General features: G+C 43.6%; 1 protein-coding gene across 12 annotated transcripts in view; it reads right to left on the bottom strand.

The window, feature by feature from the left end:
- TBL1XR1 (TBL1X receptor 1) overlaps positions 1-20,809 on the bottom strand; it is a 178,271-nt gene that overhangs the window by 125,051 nt on the left and 32,411 nt on the right. Inside the window, exon 1 of one of the 12 annotated variants that reach the window (XM_043491680.1) lies at positions 1,045-1,225. The exons of 10 other annotated variants lie outside the window; for them this stretch is intronic. The gene's annotated coding sequence lies outside the window, so the exon portion shown is untranslated. Of the gene's footprint in view, positions 1-1,044; positions 1,226-20,809 lie in introns of those variants that run through there. One more of the 12 variants, XM_043491678.1, reaches the window with a different exon arrangement.

Below are 20,809 nucleotides of genomic sequence, written 5' to 3'. Positions count from 1 at the left end.
GTCCCAAACCCCAGTGAAAGTTAGTGAGGGTGGGGAGAGTGAGTGACGGGGAGAGGGGTGGATGGGGTGAGCGGGGAAGAATCTCAGGGAAGGGGCAGAGTAGATCCTGGGTTGCCTTTAAATTCAAAAAAGTGATCTTGGGCATAAAAAGGTTGGAGACCACTGCTCTAGTGTCTGACTAACATAAAACTCATATATAAAACTACAGGACAAGTGTGTTAGAAGCAGTTAATTAATAGTTTGGTGTTATATCAGACTGAGCTGAATTATATGCGTTATTGATAAACTATATTTCTGTTTATATAATGATTCAGCATACCTATTACTTCATACTTATTAACAGTAGTGGCAAAAGCGAAAGCACCGCATTTAGTCTCAGAAACTACCCAAATACATTATAAAGTAATCTATCATTTGTTTTACTTTGCAGGTGAAGGGTTAATTTTGATTATTATAGCCCTTTAAACTGGGCATAATAAAGCACAAATACAAAAGTCATGTCAGTAACCTAGGTGCTTTCCCTTCCCACTGCTAACTCCACTTTCACAGAGCAAAAGATATGGCCATAAAGGGTATGATCAGGAAACGGAAACAGGAATTGTAGAAGTAATGCAAAATGAAACCCAATACTGTATATGCACATATATGATGGGAAAATGTATATACGGAGATGGTTTTACTTGGCCTGTTTCAGATCCCCCGGATAGAGCAAAATTGCCAGTGGGGCAGGAATTTGATTTCATGTATGGTTCCGTGCCTGTGTATAAATATCTCATACCTCAGCATTTTTTTTAAAGTAGGGACACATAATACAAATTTTAAATGGATGATTTTATTTGCATTTCTTTCTGTTAACTATCTAGGACATAGGGACAGAATAATACATTCACCCTGGGTGATGAAGGAACACCCTAACAAGTGAGGGAACTGACACCATTAATGTCTGCAGAATCCTCCATTTTTTGAAAATTAACTATCTAGACCAATTATGAACCATGCTTAAATGGAAGCAGTGTTTGAGTTTACAGATAAAGAGTTTCTCACCTGTAACTGGAGGTTCTTTGAGATGCGTAGTCGCTAGCTGTATTCCACTGAGGGTTATGCATGTGCGCCTTGTGCTCGGCGTTGGAGAATTTAAAATAGTGTCCGTCAGTCTGCACATGCACCCCAGCTCGCCCCATGCTTCCATCCAAGGTGATAACGGGTGGGGCAGATCAACCACGTCTCCAGTTCCTTCTCCACCCTGAATCAGACAGATCTGTAGCAAAGGGGAAGGAAGGCAGGCAGAGAAATGCCATAGTGAAGGGAATTGTCTGCCACATAGTCCTGCACTGAAGCATGGCGAGCTGGGATAGTGTGCACAGAACTCCATATGGCCACCCTACATATGTCCATAAGTGGCATGTCCTGAAGGGAGGCTGCGGTCAAGGGTTGAGCTCTCATGGAATGAGCCCTCACTCCAGTATGGGGAGTCAGGCCCGATAGTTGGTAACAGAGTTTAATGCAACCCAAAATACATTTGGAGATTCTTTTGGTAGAGAGGGGCTAAGCCAGAGTCTTTCAGCTACTGCAACAAACAGTGTAGTCCTGCAACAAACAGGACTTCCCGATAGGGTTTGTTCTCTGTAGGTAGAAAGCATGGACTCGTTGGTCATCTAGAGAATGGAGTCAACATTCCCCTGTGAATGTGAGAGGCTTTGGGAAGAAAACATGTATGTGAATGAATTGATTGATGTGAAACTGGAAGACCAACTTTGGTAAAAATTTGGGGTATAGATTTAGAGGGACTCTGTCCTTGTAGTAAACCATGAAAGGCGGGTTTGCTATTATACCTCCAAGGTTGTCAACCCTTCTCGCGGAAGTGATAGCAACAAGGAAGGCAACTGACAAAAAGGAGCAACATAGAGCATGATGCTCACGATTCAAAGGGTAATTTCATTAGCATGGAAAGAACTAGATTCAGGTCTCATTAGGGTGCGATCTTCTGGACAAGTGGGAAGGTTCTGATGAGGCCTTTCCAAAACCTATTAGTTAGTGGGTATGTAAAGATGGTGCAACCTTCCACTAGAGGGTGTAATGTGCTAATCACTTCCAGATGAACTCTCAAAGAGTTGAGGGTAAAACCTGATTCATAGATACTAAGGTCAGAAGGGACCATTCTGATCATCTAGTCCGACCTCCTGCACAATGCAGGCCACAGAATCTCACCCACCCACTCCTACAAAAAACCTCACCTATGTCTGAGCTATTGAAGTCCTTAAATCATGGTTTAAAGACTTCAAGGAGCAGAGAAGCCTCCCTCAAGTCACCCATGCTCCATGCTACAGAGGAAGGCGAAAAACCTCCAGGGCCTCTGATGACTCCAAAGACAGAATAGAATCCAGAATGAGCGGGATTTTGGCTGACTGAGGTAAAAGCCCTTTTCATTGGAGCCAAGATGAGAAACATTTCCACTTGGCTCGGTAACATTGCCTAGTGGAGTCCTTCCTGCAGCTGGAGAGGATGTCTTGTACAGCCAGAGAGTATGTGTGTTCTAAAAGCAGATGCCCTTCCAAATACCATGTTCTGATGTGGAGCACATGTGGATTGGAATACTTGATCTTTCCATTGTACTGAGTCAGCCTGTTGGGGAAGTCGTGGAGGTGCATAGGTGGGCTGGCTGACATGCAGAGGAGGAGATTAAAAAAAAACAGAATTATTTCAGCCAGCAAGGAGCAATCAGAATGACCATTGCTCTGTCCTGTCAGATCTCGTGTAGTACCTGAGGCATGAGCAGCAGAGGAGGGAAGGTGTAGTTGAATTGGTCACAGCCTAGACAATCAGGGAATTTGGAGGAGGGTGCGAAAGAAGGAACTCAGATCCTGTGGCAGGGACATAGTTATGGTTTTCGGCCTCTTTGGGGTAGTTATGCATGTGGTAGGGGTGTGCCATACCGTCCTGGTAGGCTCCAGGATAGTGTTGTTAATTGGCAGTGCAATTCTGGCCAGTGCTGATATATGGGGGATATCCAGCAGTTTATTCCAGGTATCTTGGATCTCTTCTGGGGAAATTTGGAGTTTCCCCATAACTCTCTGCAACAGTTCCTGATATTGTCTAAAGTCATCAGGTGGTGAAGGGGATGCTGCAGTCACCACTGCATCCAGAGAGGAAGATGGAAATCTTGCCAGGATCAGAAATCACCACCAGGATCGGACTAAGGGGTTCTTCCTCTACCGGCGGATCCAAGTGCCTGCTAGGGAGAGAGGCAAGTGAAGGTTCTCTTGTGGACCAACCCAGTTCTGAGGGGTGGTATTGGGATCAGGGTTCAGAGTATGACCAGTAGGTTGGATTTGAGGGAGGTTGTGATAGCCCCAACGGTATGAGGTACCAATGACTCCAAGATAGAAGCGGTGGATACTGCCATGGATGTTGTGGTCTCTGTAAAGGTGCATAGGAATGAAAGGGCATGGCCAGTTCCTCTCCCATTTCTGATTCGTCGGCGGAGGAGAAAGTGGACTCTGTTTCAAATGTTGGTACCATCGGAGCCGGCAGAAGCGGAGCAGGTGGTGAGGGTCCTGTTCCGGGGTAGAATCCGTGGCAGAGAAATAATCTCTCTAGATGTGGAGGGGCCTGAAGGATGCAGTGACTCCAGGTCTGGTAAGGCAAACACGTGTTGCAGCTCAGCTACAGTTCTAGATCTCCCCAGTGTCAGACACACCCTTCTCTTTGCCCGGTATCGGTGGTAGCACTGTGGATTTTCCTGGACTGGAAGGGTCCCGCATCTTGTGAGGAGTGGTAATGGCGGTACCAGTGGACCGGAGCTCAGTGCCGCCAGATCCCATTGTTTGTGGGATTTCTTCTCGTGCCTATCAGGCTTAGTGCGAGTTCCATCACCATGGCTTGAACTCATGGAAAGGATGTTCACTTTCTCACACTAAGTCCCATAGGAAGGAGAAGAAATCCCACAAACAATGGGATCCGGTGGTCAATACTTAGACTGCTTATTCTCTATGCCAGTAAGCCTATCTTCTTATGGGGAATAGGGGTTGTTTTTTGGCTTTAGAATAAAATTATAAAGAAAAGTAATCTGGCAAGTCTGGAAATAAATTCACTTCTGCAATAAAACACAGAATACTTGGATTATGAGATTTGACAGTCTTTAAAAATATTAAATTTATGAAGCTTGGGAGAGGGAGAAGACAAGTATAATATATGGTAAACATCTTTCCTCCACTGTGCCTATTCAGCTTAGAGGCCATCTATTTGTGGCCCATGACTTCCCTCATTTATACACCAGACACAGCTATATCCCTCTTATTCCTGCAGCCAGGTCTTCTCCAAATGTTAACTTTGAGCAAAGAAAAGCTACATATGTACCATCAAGATGACAGCAACCACCTTAGCCAACAGCCTCAGGCTAATTCCTCCTCGATGTCATTTCTGGTGCTTCGATTATTAAAGAACACAATTTTTAAAGCAACCTTACACAATATTTACTACAAAGTGCGGCAAATTTGTTCCCATTTTTACAGTGGCCAGTAAAGGATCATTAATAGTATTAAACATTTATATTGCAGGAAAGCTCAAGTGCCCATCAGGACTGGGGCCCAATTATACTAGGTACGACACAGCCTGCAAAGTTCCCTTAAAAATCAACACCATCTCAACACCAAAATAACCAGGCTGAGGGAATCCAAGGTATTTCAGCTGGTGGCAATGTAAACACATCTTTGAACATTATGCTAAACAAACTGTACTGTAGCAAATATTCAGATGAGCCAAACAGATCTGAAAAAATGAAAGCTGTGGCCTTAAAATATTTATAAAAACAAGATTTCAAAACCTCAAATTCACCTTTTCAAATCAGGGCATGTGGTGGCAGGGATGCATGTCAAAAATATTTTTTTCTGGGCAGTCAGAATTTCTCTCACTTCCAGGATAACATTTTAAGAAAGGAATTTGAAAACTAAAGGATTTATCCTCATTTTTATTTATTTATTTTAAGGGCTTTTTTGATTATTTGGTTTGCATCATCCCCAGGACTGGGAGAGTCAAGGAAATAGGAAAATTTCCCTTCGTTAGCAGATGTGTCCTCCTGACTAGTTTTGGAAGAATTTTACTCTTTCAAAGACTTTAAGTCCTTTTAGATCATTGCCCCAAGTTTCATATAGCATTTTAGTTTATTCCTGATTTAGAGATATTGGGTGATTAGTATATTGCTGAGTCACTTCTTTCTGTAAAGCAATTGAACTCAGGCACGCTGGAATCCCTAGGTAGAAAATGCATAAGAGGATCAAACAAGACTGGATTGGCATCTAATTGCCACTTTGGCTCGATCAAGTTGCTGTCGGGTTCACTTCTATTCAGTTCAATGCCTGAGAAATTTCCAAACAAGGCAGATTTCAGAGTAGCAGCCGTGTTAGTCTGTATTCGCAAAAAGAAAAGGAGTACTTGTGGCACCTTAGAGACTAACAAATTTATTAGAGCATAAGCTTTCGTGAGCTACAGCTCACTTCATCGGATGCATCCGATGAAGTGAGCTGTAGCTCACAAAAGCTTATGCTCTAATAAATTTGTTAAACAAGGCAGAAAGAGTCTGCCAAACTCATATATATTCACACCAGAATGAGTACACTTACTGGCCTGTTTCTAAGAATGAGCCACTATTTGGGAAAGCTAAGAAAAACAACTCATTAGAGCACTAGAAGAAAATCCTTTTCTCCTAGGAGACCACCGTGCCATGTAATAGAAAGTGCTATGAAACAAAAGTGATCAGCTGCAAACACACACAGATAATTTACCAAACAAGAAACTAGTTTGCAGTTAAGATAATACAAATTACCATGTGAACAACTAAACATATACTGGGTGAAGGAGGGCTTATGGCCCACAAACTAAGGAGATAATTCAAAAAAAGGCTCTGACTATATTTTGGTTTCATCAACAGAAAATTTAAAAGACAAAAATGAAAGATTATGGACGTATCAATCATGGCCTTAGAAAATAAACAAAAATGGAATGAAAGATGATTAAAAGCACCTGAAGAGAGATCTTTATGGACTCAGAAAAATCCTTTATGGAAGAGAAACTGGGCAACAAGGAGAGGTGTGTTATAAAAGACTAGAGAGTGAGAAAAATAGATTCATAGATACTAAGGTCAGAAGGGACCATTCTGATCATCTAGTCCGACCTCCTGCACAATGCAGGCCACAGAATCTCACCCACCCACTCCTACAAAAAACCTCACCTATGTCTGAGCTATTGAAGTCCTTAAATCATGTTTTAAAGACTTCAAGGAGCAGAGAAGCCTCCCTCAAGTCACCCATGCTCCATGCTACAGAGGAAGGCGAAAAACCTCCAGGGCCTCTCCAATCTGCCCCGGAGGAAAATTCCTTCCCGACCCCAAATATGGCGATCAGCTAAACCCTGAGCATATGGGCAAGATTCACCAGCCGGATACTACAGAAAATTCTTTCCTGGGTAACTCAGATCCCACCCATCTAATATCCCATCTCAGGAGATTAGGCCTATTTACCCTGAATATTTAAAGATCAATTACTTACCAAAATCCCATTATCCCATCATACCATCTCCTCCATAAACTTATCGAGTAGAATCTTAAAACCAGATAGATCTTTCGCCCCCACTGCTTCCCTTGGAAGGCTATTCCAAAACTTCACTCCTCTGATGGTTAGAAACCTTCGTCTAATTTCAAGTCTAAACTTCCTGGTGGCCATTTATACCCATTTGTTCTTGTGTTCATATTGGTACTGAGCTTAAATAATTCCTCTCCCTCTCCGGTATTTATCCCTCTGATATAAATAAATCAAGAAAATACAAACTTTTTCCAATTTGATCATCTCTGGCATAAAGAGGCAATTATATCTACAGGCTGACCCCGTGCCCCTTAAAAGACTCCTATTGACAACACTTGAGTTTGGATCAGGCTGCACATATCACTCACTCACTCATTCGGAATAATAAATACAACACGTCTGAAAGAGAGGCCAAGTTCCACAAGAGCTTTCCCACAAAGACCAAAGTCCCTTCTCCATACACACTATGGTGTTCATAGACTCAAACTTTAAAATCAGAAGGGACCATCGTGATCACCTAGTTTGACCTCCTGCACATTGCAGGCCACAGAATCTCACCCATCCACTCCTGTAATAGACCCCTAACCTCTGGCTGAGTTACTAACATCCTCAAGTCATGATTTAAAGACTTCTGTGGCTTCTCCTCTCAAGGATCTTATTCCCAAAGTGTGGCCAGTTTACACTTTGGGGAGGCACTCTTGGCTCACACAGATGTGCCTACACATATGAAACCGGATGATCTACAGCAAGGGTGGCCAACTGAGCCTGAGGAGGAGCCAGGATTTACCAATGTACATTGCCAAAGAGCCACAGTAATACGTCAGTAACCCCCGCATCAGCTCTCCCCCCCCCCACTCCTCCCACCCACCAAAAGCCCTGCCAATCAGCGCCTCCCCCTTCCTCCCCACACCTGCTGATCAGCTGTTGTTTCATGGCATGCAGGAGGCTGAGGGATGGGGAGAGTGGGGGGAGAGGAGTGAGGGCAGGCTCGGGGAGGGTGCGGGAAGGGGTGGAGTGGGGGCAGAGCCTGTGGCAGAGCCAGGGGTTGAGCAGTGAGCACCCCCTGGCACATTGGAAAGTTGGCACCTGTAGCTTCAGCCCCAGAGTCGGTTCCTACACAAGGAGTTGCATATTAACTTCTGAAAAGCCACATGGGCTCTGGAGCCAAAGGTTGGCCACCCCTGATCTACAGAATATTTCCCCCTATTTCCATCTTAACCAGATCATTAAAAATTTGTGTAGTATCCTTCCATATTAGATTTTAAACTCCTTTAGGACCAGGACCCTGTCCTGTACACGTTTGAATAGAAGGCCATAGATATCTCGGGTACAACATGAATGTCAAAAAAGAAAAACCTAAGAGAATAATAATGTGTTTCTAACTGCTTCCACAATAACCAAACACAATGAGAACTACTGAGGAAGAAGTTTGAGTAAAGGAAACAAGACCATCTCCAAGGTTACCTGCTCCTCACTCTATAAAGGAATCTCCAATTATTTCTGCTGGAAAACTGAAAGAATTAAGGGGGGGTGGGAGAGGAGTGCACTATTTTATTAGAGGGGAACTATACAATCACAAACCTTTGTGATTTTATTTTCTAACACCACACATCTGCTGGTAGACAGACTCTGTATTTCAAAGTCAAGAGGAATGTAATGGAAAGTTTATTTTTAACTGTATAGTTCTAAAAGGGCATAACGAGTCTATTATTGTCATACTATAATGATAATTGGCAACAAAAATCATATTCTCTTCTCTTTCTCAGTTCCTGTTTCTTTGATGAGTGAAGAGTAAAAAGAAAGTCACCAAACGCACTGTTTATTTAACACTCAGATTTCTTGAACCACCATTTTCTTCTAACGCAAAACAACAGAAATGTTGATGACCAATTATTTAGCAATCCCAATTCAAGCAAAAATTTTACATTTTACAGACACACACACTTTACCATGTTATTCGTGTGAAAATCCAATTGTAGCAATCCATACAAATGAACATGCTGGATTAAGTCTACAGTTAAAAATCTGTTCTGACCGGACTCAAAAAGATTTCTTGTAATGGTAATGTCACTAAAGCAGTGGTTTCCAAACTTGCTCCACTGCTTGTGCAGGGAAAGCCCCGGCAGGCCGAGACGGTTTGTCTACCTGATGTGTCCACAGGTTCAGCCAATCGCGGCTCCCACTGGCCGCGGTTCGCTGCTCCGGGCCAATGGGAGCTGCTGGAAGCGGCGCGGGCCGAGGGACATACTGGACGCCACTTCCAGCAGCTTCCATTGGCCTGGAGCAGCAAACCGCAGCCACTGGAGCCGCGATCAGCCGAACCTGTGGACGCGGCAGGTAAACAAACCGGCCCGGCCTGCAGGGGCTTTCCCTGCACAAGCGGCAGAACAAGTTTGGGAACCACTGCACTAAAGCATACTTTCAGCTACTTTGTACATATATACCTGTAACAGTCTCACATAAAACTGCTTTAAAAGCTACTCAAAAGAATACTTAAATTAATATTATTGGTAGCTCCTTTCACTAGCATTAGAACTGATTTCAAGTACTAGATTAGAATTTGTGTTTAAAAACAATAGTATCGAAACAGTAAAAGGCAGTTTGATAGCTATTGTAGTAGGCAATTTTGTGGCAAGGTTTACTGATAGACAGCCAGACCTAAGTTTTCAGAAGTGACTAGTGGTTTTTTGTGTCCAATTTTGAAAACACCTTAAAGGAGCTGGTTGGCTCTGGCTCAGCACTTTCTGAAATTCAAGACCCTATAAAACATGTCTCAGGTTTGGCACCCAAACAATTGGGGCACCCAAAATCAAGTCTCTCTTGAAATTTTAGGCCACACGTTTTTATAAAAACACATCACATACAAATTATGCATGTGATATGTATAACATATAAACACACAGAGACAAGGTGGGGGAGATAGTGTCTTTTATTGGACCAACTTCTCTTGGTAAAAGACACATTTTCCAGCTACACAGAACTCAGCCCTGAAGAAGAGCTCTGTGTAGCTCAAAAGCTTGTCTCTTTCACCAACAGAAGTTGGTGCATTAGAAGACACTACCTCCCTCACCTTGTCCATCTAATATCCTGGCTAACAACAACACTGCAAGCAGCATACACACAGACTTTCATTTTACTGGGAGGGTGGGGGACAGGGATGACAAACCATATAGCAGTACTGCCACAGTTTTAATGAAAATAAAATTAAATTTTTTACCAGAACGCTAACATTTTAAATGTTAAATAATTTCATATTTGATTTTATACAGTCCAATTTACGCATACAAAAGCCAATACTAAAATAACTGCTTTCGGTGTATTTATTTGATCTGTCAAACCACATGAAAACAGGAAATCATTATGGTTTCAGTAGGTCTAGAGAAAACACTCAAAAATTATAACTGAAATATAATGAACTCACATTATGTAATAAGTCTACGGGTGGAAAAAAAAATGAACAGTATGTTTGCCCAAGACAAAGAACTACCACATTTCCTTCACACCAACTCCCTAAAAACCACAGAATAAAAACAGTAAACTATACTACTCAGCAGAAATTATGTATTTGAACCAGCTACTGGTTTTCAACTAGAGGTGGTTTCTCCAGGCTAAGATGTCTATCTTTCTATCGATCTAATTATATTTTATGTACTTACATGGCTCCTATTATCTAGTATCTGAGCACTTCACAATCTTTAATTTACCTTTATTTATCGTCACAACACCCTTGTGAGGAAAGGAAGTACATTACCCCCATTTTATAGATGGGGAACTGAGGCACAGAAAGACTAAGGCCTGGATTAAAGGTATTTAGGCATTGCAACACCTAACTGATTTATGCTGAGTGGAGCAATGCCTAAATACATTTAAAAATCTGGGTCTGAACAACTTGTCCCAAGTTATACAAGAAGCCTGTGGCAAAAGCTAGAATCAAACTCAGGTTTCCCAAGCAGAAAGCTAACACCTTAACCACTGGACTATCCTTCCATTTAAAAAAACCTATGCTGGAATTTGCCCCTTTGCTGACCATGCTATATACCTGGTATGCAAGCTACCTGAAGGACTTCAGCCTCCAGAGCTGTCAAACACATTTCTTCTCTATGCCAAAATTCTCAAAAATGTATCCAACACATGGGAATTTCAAATTTAGTGTCAATGGAATAGAATGTTGTCTCAGAATAATGAGCACCTGCTGCTATATCCGTGACAAGGAAAAAGAAACAGCCATTTATAGAAAACAAATGGCTGAAGCAAAGCTAAGATGTTAGTTTTCAAAGCAGTAGACATTGATCCTGTGATAATACTCCATTCCAATTATTTTGTTTTTTCATACCAATAATGGTGTAGATTTCATCTAAAGGTATAGGGTTCAGTAGAGTGACAGTTGTTCACTACATCCTTGTTAACCTGAAGCATTCTGATTAGCCCAAGCACAAAATAAGTCTCTTGTCTAATTCAGAAACCAGCTTACCACGAAAGGTGGGTTTCAAAAAAGTAGACTGTACTTTTATAAACTTCTTACAGACTCGTCAAAAAAAAGGTTTAAGTTCTACCATTGAACAGGGATCCCACAATCCAACCAGGTGGCAGGTATTAAACTGGACGCAATAAGCCATAATACAAGGTGTGACTTATTAGCCAATTATAAAATGAGCTTTCAGAACAACTTTACTACTGAGTAAGTACTCCTTTTCTTTTTACTGCAAAAAGAGTGGCTTTTCTTTAAACCACTAATGGGCATAACAATACTTCAAAGAAAGGTGCCTGGGGATACTGCCTGATGGAGATTTTGCTGTATTTACATGATACACACAACTTTAGGTGTCTTCATTGTGTCTAGGTAAAGTGCTCTTGTGATGCTACAGTTAAGTAGCAGTATTCCAGAGTTTGGAACCTCCTTGTCTACAGGTAAATTTTATTACAATAATAAATGAAAACCTACATCAACATGCCACAATCGAATAAATCAACAGCTTCAAGCAAAATAAAGGACTTTCTACAACTATTTTAACTCTTTTCCCCTTCTGCTAAATTTTGTCCCCCCCCATCTTTCCCCAACCCCATTTGTATAATTTGCTCCCACTCTCTGCTCAAGACCCCTCCTGCTACTTTTGCCTGTGGCTCCCTATATATGTGGAGATGTGCATTAATGAGCACTAATACAGACTTTTGTGCCTTATTACTTATTTAACATTTAAATAAACATTCCCTCATCTTCCTGCAGATCACCCTTCAACCAGACAGGGATTCTTCATGATTCTCCATACTTCTGTGGTTCTCAACCTGTTTATAATTGTGGGCTGCATATGTTACATGGGCCGCAGGCTGAGAACCACAGCGCCCCTCCTTCCCCCCCCCCCCAAAAAAAACCCCACCCATAGTCCCCTATGCCCAGAGCCCCTGCCCAGCAAAGGGCCAGGAGCGGAGCCCTGGGTGAGGGACAGGCAGCCAGGACCCAGACCCGGACCCACCATGTGGGGCTGAGCAGTTGGACCCTGCCGGGCCAGGCAGCCAGACCCCAAATCCCACCGCCCAGGACCCGATAGCAGCCAGACCCCGGGACCCTGCCACGTGGGGCCGACCTGCAGCCAAACCCAGAACCCACCATGCAGGGACGGGCAGCTGGGACCTCCGGGACCCCACTGTGCAGGGCCAGCAACCAGGACCTGAGAAGGGAGGCCAGGAGTGGATCCCCATCTAAAACTTGGGGGTGCTGCACCACCCTGCCAAATCTATAGTTCCCAATGCCCCCCACGCTCTCACTGCCCAGAGGGAACCCCCCAAAACCTACCCACAGTCCCACTCTCCCACCCCTGCGGCACTCACCAGCCCCCTGCTGGCAGGAGTGCTGGTGCAGACTGCAATATGCTGTCTCCCCCTCCATCAGCCCTGCCAGACCAGAGCAGCAAATTTTTAATTTTTTTAGCGCATAGCTGGGCCGCAACTGTGTGCTAAGTGAGGCACATGCAACCCGCAGGTTGAGAACTGCTGCCATACTCCCCTGCTATCATGCTTGTGCCCCTATATTGCAGAGCATTTTATGGTAGCAAAGAAGCAGCTTGATAATTGATTCCCCTACCACCACCACCAGCCCCACACCCAGGATGTGACTGCCATAATTAAAGGGAGAGTGGGTTAACTTGACTCTTGACTTCAGACTCAATGGCAGAAGATGATTTAGCAAGTATATCTGATGTATGTATGGTTATGAGCTGGGTGAAACTTTGTTATGAGTGGAGCTAGAACTCCATTGAGATTGATAGGTGTGAACACACTCTTCAGTTAACATCACTGTAACTACAAGCCCCAACCTAAAACAAAAAAGCATCTGAGACCCTGGCCCAGAAACTTTTGGCAGAGTATTGTTTTGGGTAGCAGTGTGCGTATACATCAGGGAAAAGAGATCACACACAAACAGACGACAGACAAGAACAGAAAGAAAGGGAGAGACAAGAAAGCCAAGTGGGAGCTTGTAAGCACAGTCTGCTTGGAAAACGCTAGAAAGAGAGCTTTTGGGTCTGGTGTTGGCTAAAGAGGCTTGGCTGCTGTAACTGTGTGTTCTTGGTTCCTTCTGCATTCAGAGACACAGGACTGTGTACACTCCTTGTAAATAAACAAGATAGAATAAAAAAAAATTACCAGACTCCATCAATTTCTACTTCCAACTGGAACACTGGTCCCCAGGTCTCCAAACTTTGCCTTAATGCTTCGGTCAAAAAGGGCAATAGTAAATTTACATATACACACTGTGACAAAGCTCTGTCCTTGCCTCCGTGGGTCCCGCGTTACCTGGCAGATTTCGCTAGCCTCAGAGGCTCACTGTGACCCTCCACGTAACCCTTCTTTCTCTACAGACAAGGGTCACGGTCTACTGAGCCATTTTCATCATAAGCCGGTGAGGAGGAGTTATCCTTCCTTGCATAGTCTCCTTGTCTCCCAGTCTCAGTGATTAATCAGGGGGCAAAGGTGGGGGAGGAGAAGTCCGGGCCCACCCTCTACTCCAGGCTCCAGCCCAGAGACCCTAATAGTATCAGCTATGGTAGCTGACCTTTTAGAAACATGACATGTACAATTCCCTGGGCTACTTCCCCCACAGCAGCCCTCACTTCCTCAAGCTCCACTTCACCCTTAGGCACAAGGAAGGAAACCCTGAGGTGTTATGGTGTGTACTACTCAGCCTCTCCAACCGCGCAACTTCCTCCCACAGCTCCTGACATGCAAACCCACCTGACTAACTGGGAGGCTTTTAACTAGTTTCAGCCAGCCCCTGATTGGGACACCTGAAGCCAATCAACCTAGCCTTCTCCTGCCTTCTGGAAAGTTCTTAATTGGCCCCTGGAGCAGCTGCCATTTCACTTATCCTGGTATCGGGGATTTGTTAAGTCTGGAGCTAATATATCTATCTCCCACTACTCTTCCATAGCCATCTGGCCTTGCCCCGTCACAACACACATGCACTAAATGGCCAAAACTATACCGGGGTTCAAAAACAAAACTACATAAATTCATGAAGGATAGGTCCATCACTGGCTATTAACGAAGATGGTCAGGGATGCAATCCCGTGCTCTGGGTGTCCCTAGCCTCTGATTGCCAGAAGCTGGGAGTGCACAACAAGGAATGGATCATTTGATGATTTCCTTAAAAAGAAAAGGAGTACTTGTGGCACCTTAGAGACTAACAAATTTATTAGAGCATAAGCTTTTGCGAGCTACAGGTCACTTCCTCAGATGCATCCGATGCAGTGAGCTGTAGCTCATGAAAGCTTATGCTCTAATAAATTTGTTAATCTCTAAGGTGCCACAAGTACTCCTTTTCTTTTTATGGATACAGACTAACACGGCTGCTACTCTGAAACCTGTCATTATGCAAAGTTGATGATTTCCTGTTCTGTTCATTCCCTCTGAAGCACCTGGCATTGGCCACTATTGGAAAACAGGATACTATGCTAGATGGACCATTGGTCTGAACCAGTATGGCCATTCTTATGTTCTAAGTTTTCCCAAAAGGAAAAAAAGGAGCTGACAGAGCAGCAGACAGACTCCACTGAGTTCCGGTTCGCTGCCTATGGTGGTCAGAAGGAACACAATGACAACGGAGGCTGTGACCACATGTTATAAGCAGTAGCACCACCTATTATTAGGGTTGCTCAACACTTCCCATAAGCCTCTGCTTTCAGTTGCCTATAAGTTGGAAAAACTTTAAGTGTTTGGGCTAAATTTTCTAAGCTAAGCGTATATGATATGCAGCAAATATTGTGCATACACAAGAAAACAAAGTTATGATCGCACTGGGAATTTTTGTTGGTAGCCATTGGAATTCCTTGTATTTTGTGCATTTAAATTCCAAAATCATAAAACTATAAGAACAGAGCTCTATTGCAATTAATATCTTTGTGTTTTCTGAAGAGGCATGTGAGACTTTAGTAATTACACTGTCAGGTAAACACAACCAGCCATGTTTATCTGAATGTTCATAAATACACAATGGCACACATAGAAACAAACACAAATGTATTTATTTCAACATGCAAAGATCTTTCACTCTTTTTATAAATATACACACACACACACTCTCCTGGAACTCAATGCATTGTTATAAATTTACTGAAAACGTTAGAAACTTGGCAAGTGAAACAGTCTGTTTGTGAACACAACTAGTTTCTAAGCCAACCTCTGCAAATCAGTCCAAGGTACATGGTCACACAGAAAATAGAAAAAAAAGGTGTTTTAGTTATCTGGAAAGTAGTAGACATGTATTGGCAGCATGAAAAAAATTTATTGGGAGCATACAAGCCCTGCTTGCCTTTCCGTACATACACGGAGAACTCAAAAATGACTAACGAGTTTTACCAAACTGCCGGCACACACAGTCACCTTTTGGCAGGAAACAGAACTAGCAATGGCACAAAAAGTATGTTTGAAGTTAAATTGTAAGCCTCTGAGGAGATAATAAGAAAAGGGAAACTTCTAATGCACGCATCTTTGCAAATTTAAACGGTAGCATTGCCATCGAACCCCAAGAAACCACTTAAAATTTCCTGCAATCCAAGATATTTTAAAGAAATTATGTCAGATAATTTAGGCCCAAACTGTGACATGTCACTAAAATTGTCCTGATTTGCTGGGAATATTTTTCAGAATTGAAAAATCTACTTTAAATCTTTTTGAAGTACTATACATGACACACTGACAGCATGTTTGTTCAATTTACAGATACCAGCATACTTTGCTCGCTCTTCTTTTTAACTATACTTATGGTTAATACATATGTCTTAAAACTGAATCTCTTAATATAAATCATAAACCAGGGCTTCAAGGATGAATGCTTTGAAACAAGAAAAGGAGTACTTGTGGCACCTAACACGGCTGCTACTCTGAAACCTGCTTTGAAACAGATACTTCTATATATATACACCTGAGGCATACCTTGCTAATCAAAGCATCCTCCTCTAGAATAATGGTGTTTTTGGAAGGGAAAAGGCCCGTCAAAGTAAATGCCTGGAATGCCAGCTATTAAGCATTCCAAGGTCTCATTTTAAATTTGGTATGCATTGCTTCTCATCTCCCACTGATGTCAATAAGGGTACATCTACATAGCTATAAGAGATCCATGGTACCACTGCGGCTGGCCTGTCAGGTGACAGGCTCTTAGGGCTCAGGCTGAGGGGCTATAAAATTGCAATGTAGAACGCTCTCCCACCGACGTAATTACTCCACCTCGATGAGAGGTGGAAGCTATGTAAGCGGGAGAGCAGCTCCCGCCGACATAGCAAGGTGTTGACACCCCTTTAAGTTGATGTAACTTACGTCACTTGAGGGGGGTTCTTTCACACCCTTGAGCAACGCAAGTTTCATGAACTTTAGTCTTATTCGGATCCGGGAAGTGGGCGGGCGAAGCCCGTCCACCGCTAAAGGATCCCCCCCAGCCTAAAAGGGGGATCCACAGAACCTAGATACCCAAAAAATTCTGGGGGACAACTAATAAAATAACAGGGACAGGAGTAAAAAGAAAAGGAGTACTTGTGGCACCTTAGAGACTAACAAATTTATTAGAGCATAAGCTTTCGTGAGCTACAGCTCACTTCATCGGATGCATTTGGTGGAAAAAGCAGAGGAGAGATTTATATATATATATATATATATATATATACACACACACACACACACACACACAGAACATGAAACAATGGGTTTATCGTACACACTGTAAGGAGAGTGATCACTTAAGATAAGCCATCACCAGCAGCGGGGGGGGGGGGGGGGGAGGGGAGGCGGGGGGAAGGAGGAAAACCTTTCATGGTGACAAGCAAGGTAGGCTAATTCCAGCAGTTAACAAGAATATCAGAGGAACAGTGGGGGGTGGGATGGGAGGGAGAAATACCATGGGGAAATATTTTTACTGTGTGTAATGACTCATCCATTCCCAGTCTCTATTCAAGCCTAAGTTAATTGTATCCAGTTTGCAAATTAATTCCAATTCAGCAGTCTCTCGTTGGAGTCTGTTTTTGAAGCTTTTTTGTTGAAGTATAGCCACTCTTAGGTCTGTGATCGAGTGACCAGAGAGATTGAAGTGTTCTCCAACTGGTTTTTGAATGTTATAATTCTTGACGTCTGATTTGTGTCCATTCATTCTTTTACGTAGAGACTGTCCAGTTTGGCCAATGTACATGGCAGAGGGGCATTGCTGGCACATGATGGCATATATCACATTGGTAGATGCGCAGGTGAACGAGCCTCTGATAGTGTGGCTGATGTGATTAGGCCCTATGATGGTGTCCCCTGAATAGATATGTGGACAGAGTTGGCAACGGGCTTTGTTGCAAGGATAGGTTCCTGGGTTAGTGGTTCTGTTGTGTGGTGTGTGGTTGCTGGTGAGTATTTGCTTCAGATTGGGGGGCTGTCTGTAAGCAAGGACTGGCCTGTCTCCCAAGATCTGTGAGAGTGATGGCTCGTCCTTCAGGATAGGTTGTAGATCCTTGATGATGCGTTGGAGAGGTTTTAGTTGGGGGCTGAAGGTGATGGCTAGTGGCGTTCTGTTGTTTTCTTTGTTGGGCCTGTCCTGTAGTAGGTGACTTCTGGGTACTCTTCTGGCTCTGTCAATCTGTTTCTTCACTTCAGCAGGTGGGTATTGTAGTTGTAGGAATGCATGATAGAGATCTTGTAGGTGTCTGTCTCTGTCTGAGGGGTTGGAGCAAATGCGGTTATATCGTAGCGCTTGGCTGTAGACAATGGATCGAGTGGTATGATCTGGATGAAAGCTAGAGGCATGTAGGTAGGAATAGCGGTCAGTAGGTTTCCGATATAGGGTGGTGTTTATGTGACCATCGCTTATTAGCACCGTAGTGTCCAGGAAGTGGATCTCTTGTGTGGACTGGTCCAGGCTGAGGTTGATGGTGGGATGGAAATTGTTGAAATCATGGTGGAATTCCTCAAGAGCTTCTTTTCCATGGGTCCAGATGATGAAGATGTCATCAATGTAGCGCAAATAGAGTAGGGGCATTAGGGGACGAGAGCTGAGGAAGCGTTGTACTAAGTCAGCCATAAAAATGTTGGCATACTGTGGGGCCATGCGGGTACCCATTGCAGTGCCGCTGATTTGAAGGTATACATTGTCACCAAATGTGAAATAGTTATGGGTCAGGACAAAGTCACAAAGTTCAGCCACCAGGTTAGCCGTGACAGTATCGGGGATACTGTTCCTGACGGCTTGTAGTCCATCTTTGTGTGGAATGTTGGTGTAGAGGGCTTCTACATCCATACACAGGACAGGAGTGCGGTCAAAGGGTCAAACGAAGGGAACCGGACGGGGACACCGAGCAGAGAAACCCGGACAGCGCCCACTGCTCCTCAAAGGCGTCAAGGGAGTCAGAGGACGCCGCCCAGAGGAACTCTGCCCGGATACACGAACGGACCGAGGATCGGAAATAGGCCCCACAGTCACAGGAGACTCCATCGGCCAATCTCCTCACTCTTGTTTTGTAGATGGTCATTTTTGCTAGGACCAGGAGGAGGTGGACCAGGAGATCCCATGACCTTGTGGGGCCATGGATAGGGAGTGCATAAATGAGAAGATGAGGGGAGAAGTGCAACCAAAAACGTAATAAAATATTGGTGAGGAGCCGGAATAGGGGCTGCAGCCTGGCACACTCCAGGTATACATGTGCCAGGGTATCCCTCACGCCGCAAAAGGGGCAGGTGTCTGGGATTGAAGTGAACCGCGCCAAGTACACGCCCGTGCTCACGGCTACGTGAAGGAACCGCCAACTGACATCCCCGGTGGGCCTTGGGACTAAGGTGGAATATAGGCTGGCCCACCGGGGCTCCTCACCCTCCAAAGGTGGCAGGAGGTCCCACCATTTTTTATCGGGGCGGGACACGAGGTTCATGGACTTTAGTGGTAGTGTAGTAGACAAGCCCTCCGAGTCTGGGCCAAAATGTCTATACTGCACTTTTATAGTCCTACAGACCAAGCCCCATGAGCCCAAGGCAGCTGACCAGCACTCTAAGACTCGGTGCTGATATTTTTTTAATTGCAGTGTAGACATACCCTAAGAGTCATGCAGCTAAAACTGCATGTTCTGAAAGTTTATTCCTCTAATATTCATGGAGGAGAGGGGACAACTTTGGTTATGGAGCTCCTGGTGCCCTTGAGGTATGTGCTCAGGGGATCCTTGTATTTGGGGACAGGTGGAAATAAAAAAAATGGAAGGTTTTCTCTACCTTAAGACAGTTCTATTAGATTTTTAAGGCCAGAAGGGACCAATACCATCATCTAGTTTGACCTCTTGTGTAACACAGACAATAGAATTTCACACAGTAATCCCTGCATCAAGTCCACATCTTTTCGTTAAACTACAACATATTCTTTAGAAAGACATCCAGTTTTCATTTACAGCTTTAAGTGTTGGTGATGGAGAATCCATCACAGCTGTTGTAAATTGTTCCAATTTATAATTACCCTCACTGTTAAAAATGGGCACCTTATCTCTAGCTTGAATTTATCTAGTTTCAATATCTGGCCATTGGACCATGTTATGCCTTTGTCTGATAGATTAACGAGCCTTCTACCATCCCACATCTTCTCCCTGGGTAGGGTCTGTTTACTTTAGCTCACTGTTTCCTTTCCTCTTCTCCTTTGGAGACTGCTTTTCAGAACTCCACCATCACAGTGACGACGACTTAGTCACAGGAAGGCTATTACTTCAGAATATCAATTTCTTGAGGCCTGGAGCTCCCCTGACCCTATAGAAATTCTCTGACCCACTGATGAATTCAAAATGTGTTCTGCAATCTGCCACAACTGCTCCAGAGTATCAAATGATCCCAGATAAAGAATCCTGTCATGTTCTGTTCCTTTGTCGCGTTTCTGGTCATAGCAAAGCACTATCTCTCAGCAGAACTTCCAATACCAGAAAGAGACTAAAAGCAAATTAGAAGGAACAGCTACTTGATTAGCCATTGGTAAGTGAAGGACTGAAACAAGAAACTGATCACCTCTTATTATGAGAGGGTAGCACATAACTCCCACCCCTTCTCTTTCTCCAGTTACCAATGGCTTACGTTAGAATAGTTTTGCCTCAGAAACATCACACAAATATGAGCTATAAACACCAACATGTCTGCACTTTATTTATTAGCCCTCACTCCAGGTTATGTCTGAATCTTGCAAAATCTTTGCAAACAACATATCTACGTTATGGCCTTTCCTATCCATACAGCTAAAACTCAATTTCTCATCTCAGTTGCGGCAATATCCTTTTATCCGGCCTTGACAAATGCAATCTTGCCCTGGTTTATATCCATTCAGAAAGCTGCTGCAAAGATTATTTTCGTAATCTTTCATTTTGACCATGTCACACACACCCTCTTTGCACACCTCCACTGGCTCCCTCTTCTCTATTGCATCAAACATAACTACTTGTCTTCACCTTCAATCTCTCCTCAGTGGGCAAAGACCCTTCTCTTACCATCATCTGTAACTGCAGCTCCACCGCTTTGGTCCTAATGCTTCTTAAATGCTTCACTGCTAAACATTAAGCTTCTCAAAGTAGTAATACACTTCAGGGCCTAATTTGCAAAAGGTGCTGAGCATTTACAACTCCAGTGGGAGCTGTGGGTGCTCAGCAACTCTGAAAATCAGGCACTAACACAGTTTGGATAGTGAGACTACCCTATTTGAGAGAGCTATTCAGTCCTTTGGGAAAGCAGCCCATGGGGTAAGCCTTACTTGGAAT

The sequence above is a fragment of the Dermochelys coriacea genome, chromosome 9 (genome assembly GCF_009764565.3).
Source record: "Dermochelys coriacea isolate rDerCor1 chromosome 9, rDerCor1.pri.v4, whole genome shotgun sequence".
Taxonomy (NCBI): Eukaryota; Metazoa; Chordata; order Testudines; family Dermochelyidae; genus Dermochelys; species Dermochelys coriacea.
The sequence above is the reverse complement of the archived record's forward strand: the minus strand, read 5'-3'. Positions and strand labels throughout refer to the sequence as shown.